The sequence below is a fragment of the Medicago truncatula genome, chromosome 2 (genome assembly GCF_003473485.1).
Source record: "Medicago truncatula cultivar Jemalong A17 chromosome 2, MtrunA17r5.0-ANR, whole genome shotgun sequence".
Lineage (NCBI taxonomy): Eukaryota > Viridiplantae > Streptophyta > Magnoliopsida > Fabales > Fabaceae > Medicago > Medicago truncatula.
This window is the reverse complement of record NC_053043.1, coordinates 46,826,935-46,832,141: the sequence shown is the minus strand read 5'-3', so window position 1 is coordinate 46,832,141 and position 5,207 is coordinate 46,826,935. Positions and strand designations below refer to the sequence as shown.

The following is a 5,207-nucleotide window of genomic DNA, read 5'->3' as shown; positions in this document are numbered from 1 at the left end:
ATAATTAAATAAGTGACAGGTTTTAATTTCATGGAGTGTTTATTTATTTATTTTTTAAAAAAATGACGTAATATTTGATAACATGATTATTATTATTGTTTTTGAAAAAATTACTTAAAAAAATATCCATAATTAAAATTTATATACCCTTAATTTAGTCAAGAAAATTTATATCCATAACTCCCACCGTTTCAGGTGTGTTATAGCAGCCCAGAAGTATTCGCCAGGAAAGTTGTTGGACAAGAAGTTTTAGATTATACAATGCTTAATAGTTAACTGAATCAAAGAAATATAGTTATTCGATCAAAAGTCATAGTTACACAAACTAAAACTAACAAACATTCATCTTCTACAGTGGCGATAAACATCATTTGAAGCCAAATAAACACATTGCAGCACAACATAAACCAAACCAACTAATAAATTTGGAAGACCACCGTTACAGAGTATCCAAAAGCACCCCTTTTCACCTTCTACTTCCAATGAAATTGTAACTATTCAAGTAACATATTTTTCGCCAATAAAACTATACACTGTTTCAAACAAACACCCAGTTCATATTTTCACGAATGTGCGAAATTGTGAAACTAAATTTGAACAAAATTAATTATCCAAAACAGAAAGGGGTTTTGAATTCGAATGACAATCACAATCATCACCATTTCAGTTTCAAATGCAAATTCAACAACGGATCCGTGTAAAATCATACCTTATTTTGTAGTTTGGATTTGTCGACGGAGAAGATGAACCGAGGTCAAAGATGAACTGAGGTCGAATAAATGAGTTTAGGGCTATACATCAGTAGTAATTGGGGGGAGGTAAATTAGATAAATAAAAAAGGATTAAAAAACTAATTTCATTTATTTTTTATTTTCTTCTTAAACTGGTGGTGTTTAACTGGGAATGGAAAGTTCTTTTTTCCCATCATGGGAAAGCTCCATTTCCAACCTATTTAAATATTTGTTAATGTGGTTTATGTTGTGTTGCAGGGAAAGAAAAGGAAGGATAGTGTTTGTATTGCTCTTGGTGATGATACCTGTGAAGAGCCTAGGATTAGGATGAACAAAGTTGTGAGGTCGAATTTGCGAGTTCGGCTTGGAGATGTTGTGTCTGTGCATCAGTGTACTGATGTCAAGTATGGTAAACGTGTGCACATTCTGCCTATTGATGATACAATTGAAGGTCTCACTGGAAATCTCTTTGATGCTTTCTTGAAACGTGAGTTCCCACCTTTCATCACTTGGTTTTGCTAGCTTTGTCCTGGCGTGAATATTTTGAGTGCATTTTTTTAGCTATGATCATATTTCTATTGCTAAATTTTCATGTATTCAGCTACTATCTGTTAACTATCCTGATTAATGGTTTTCTTGATTAATTCCTGTTCAAATACTTGCTGAAAAGTTTTGGCTTTGTGATGCTATCTAGGTTTAGCGCTTGCTTGCTAACCCGTATGTTTGCTTCATGGGTTAATACTTTTGATCTGTCTTGCAATTAACTTAGTGGTTCCTGGGACAAGGCTATTTTTTTAGCGGCCTGTAGTGTGCCGGGTTTGAGCAAGGAAGATAGGGGAGAATTGCTTATGTGTCAGTTAGTAGGGATAGACAACCGAATATAGGGAAGGGAAAATAGAAAGGGAACCACTCTGTATCATTTTCGGTTAGAAGCGTAGAGGTTGGGAAAAGGAGAATATTTCTTCTCCGAGGAGCAATAGCTATGGGATTACATGTGTTTTTTCTATAATATTTCTAGAGGATTCAATGCATGCCAAGTCTAATCATTAATCTTTATTTTTTACATGTTCAAATTCAAACATGTATATTTTTGTCTCTGCACAAGTCTAACTTTTTTGATGTATCTAATTTACAGCCTATTTCTTGGAGGCTTATTGTCCGGTCAGAAAAGGAGATCTATTTCTTGTGCGGGGAGGGATGAGAAGTGTAGAATTTAAGGTCAATGAAACTGATCCTGGGGAGTTCTGTGCGGTTGCTCCAGACACTGAGGTCTTCTGCGAGGGGGAACCCGTGAAAAGAGAGGATGAAGAAAGGCTTGATGAAGTCGGTTATGATGATGTGGGTGGTTTTAGGAAGCAAATGGCACAGATCCGTGAGTTGGTCGAGCTTCCACAACTTTTTAAGTCAATTGGTGTGAAACCACCCAAAGGAATTTTTCTATATGGACCCCCAGGTTCTGGAAAGACATTAATAGCAAGAGCTGTTGCTAATGAAACTGGAGCTTTCTTCTTTTGTATTAATGGACCAGAGATTATGTCCAAACTGGCTGGAGAGAGTGAAAGCAATCTTAGGAAAGCGTTTGAAGAAGCAGAAAAGAATGCACCATCCATCATCTTTATTTGATGAAATTGATTCTATTGCACCCAAGCGGGAGAAGACAAACGGTGAAGTTGAAAGAAGGATTGTCTCACAACTTCTGACTCTTATGGATGGGCTAGAATCTTTATTTGATTCTATTGCTACTAATCGTCCCAACAGCATTGAGAAGGTTTGGTAGATTTGATAGGGAAATCGATATTGGTGTTCCAGATGAAATTGGGCGACTTGAAGTCCTTCGCATACATACCAAAAACATGAAGCTCTCTCATGATGTAAGTTGGACATTTCTAATTAATTAACTTCCACATATGTTGGTCTGTCTTTTCTGTTTTTTGGTTGTTCTAAGCCCTAAGGTGTTGTGGTTATAATTCCGTTCATCAGTTGAATTCACTACTATTTATTTAATCATGATAGCTGCAGTATTAATAAGGTTTTACCCACAATCAAGTTTATATTGCTTTGTTGTGATTTTTCTTTTCGATTTCCTCAAATTTTCATTCGCACATTTACGACTTTCTCTGTAGGTTGATTTGGAGAGAATTTCAAAAGATACTCATGGGTATGTTGGTGCTGACCTTGCTGCTCTTTGCACTGAAGCTGCTCTACAATGCATTAGGGAGAAGATGGACGTCATTGACTTAGAGGATGAGACTATTGATGCTGAAATACTAAATTCTATGGCAGTTACAAATGAGCATTTCCATACCGCACTTGGAACAAGCAACCCATCAGCTCTACGTGAAACTGTTAGTGTTTTCTTTCCGACTCCTATATTTAGAAATCATTAGTTGATTACTTGATCAGTCAATGAGTCATTCCTTTTTTGTTGTCTGTTTTCTTACGAATGTCTGTATTAACATGTTGTTGAGGTGCCTAATGTCAGCTGGGAGGACATCGGAGGCCTTGAGAATGTCAAGCGTGAACTGCAAGAGGTCAGAAATCTTTCTTAGTACTTAATTACACCTTATTTCCTTACCAATATTATCTATTTCTGATTTTGGTTAATGTGTACGCAGACTGTTCAATATCCAGTTGAGCACCCGGAAAAGTTTGAGAAGTTTGGGATGTCACCATCAAAAGGAGTTCTCTTCTATGGTCCTCCGGGATGTGGAAAAACTTTGTTAGCCAAAGCAATTGCTAATGAATGTCAAGCTAACTTCATCAGTATAAAAGGCCTAGAATTACTTACAATGTGGTTTGGTGAAAGTGAAGCCAATGTTAGGGAAATTTTTGACAAGGCTAGACAATCAGCTCCATGTGTCCTCTTTTTTGATGAGCTTGATTCCATTGCCACTCAGGTTGGTTTTCTAGTTACTATAAACTCCTGGATTGCTATGTTATTATGCTTTAACGATGGTTGATAATCTAGTGAAATGTATTTTTATATTGAGACTGTTATGATTGCTTGTACATGTTTGAAAAAAAGAAGACAACGGGGATATCAACCTGAGCCCTGTTTGGATAAACAACTTAATCAAGTGCTTATTGTATGTGTGCTTATGCATAAGCTTTTTTTATAACAAAATAAAATAAAGTCGAACTGTTTTCATATAAGCTCTTCCTAGTCTTACTAGTGCTTATGCCAATAGATAAGCTCAAATTAGAGAATCCAAATAGGCCCTTGATTTGTAATATCTTTGTGATTGCTTGCATCTCTTTGATTTCATATTTTCAGCTTGTATTTTGTATAAAATCACTGTGTCGTTTTTGCAGAGAGGGAGCCGTGTTGGGGATGCTGGTGGTGCTGCTGACAGAGTTCTAAATCAACTTCTGACAGAAATGGATGGCATGTCTGCCAAAAAGACCGTGTTCATTATCGGGGCAACTAACAGACCTGACATCATTGATCCCGCACTCCTTGGCCAGGCCGTCTAGATCAGTTGATCTATATTCCTCTTCCTGACGAGGATTCCCGTCATTCGATCTTCAAGTCCTGCTTGAGAAAGTCACCGATCGCGAAAAATGTTGATTTGGGAGCATTGGCCAGGCATACTCAAGGTTTTAGTGGTGCCGACATTACAGAAATATGCCAGCGTGCATGCAAATATGCTATAAGAGAAAACATAGAGAAGGTATGCTTTTGGCTAACAGATGTATACTTCTTTTATTCCTTAGAACTTTGAAAGATTGAACTTTCTGATTTGATAAAGAGTAGTGATATTTTGACAACCATTTTGGTACAACCTTTGAGACAACTTTGTTGTTCTCTCTTCTCATTGGTTAAAAACAATAAAAAGAGAAAAATGAAGAGAGAGAATAAAAACATAATGTGAGTATGAGAGAGAAAGTTGTACAAAAGTTGTACCAAAATGGCTGTACAAATATCATTTCTCTTTGATAAAAGTTTGCTTTGCTATTTTGTATACAAATATGAAACTAACTCGATGAATCTCTTTTGATAATGTTTGAACTAATATATTGTTGTGGTTACAGGACATAGAGAAAGAGAGGAAGAGGAAGGAAAACCCTGAGGCGATGGATGAAGACATGGTTGATGAAGAAGTTGCGGAGATCAAGGCGGCTCACTTTGAGGAGTCGATGAATTATGCACGCAAGAGTGTCAGTGATGCAGATATACGCAAATATCAGGCATTTGCTCAGACTTTACAACAATCTTGAGGTTTCGGAAGTGAATTTAGGTTTGCAGATAGCGCAAATAGGACTACTGCATCTGATCCTTTTGTAACTACTACTGCAGCTGGTGGGGCTGATGAAGATGACCTGTATAATTAGATTTTCTTTTCAAAGGAAAACTTGAAGCTTACCTTATGTTTTGCTTTTCACACATTCAAGTTAAATTAGTTTAACATATAATATTTAGATATGGTTTGTTATGTTAATATTATGGATTATGGATGGTATTTTTGTTATTTAGAA

At 36.4% G+C, this 5,207-nt stretch overlaps 1 pseudogene; it reads left to right on the top strand.

The window, feature by feature from the left end:
• The first annotated feature begins 341 nt into the window (after window positions 1–341).
• LOC25487850 (cell division cycle protein 48 homolog) lies at window positions 342–5,207 on the top strand (annotated as a pseudogene).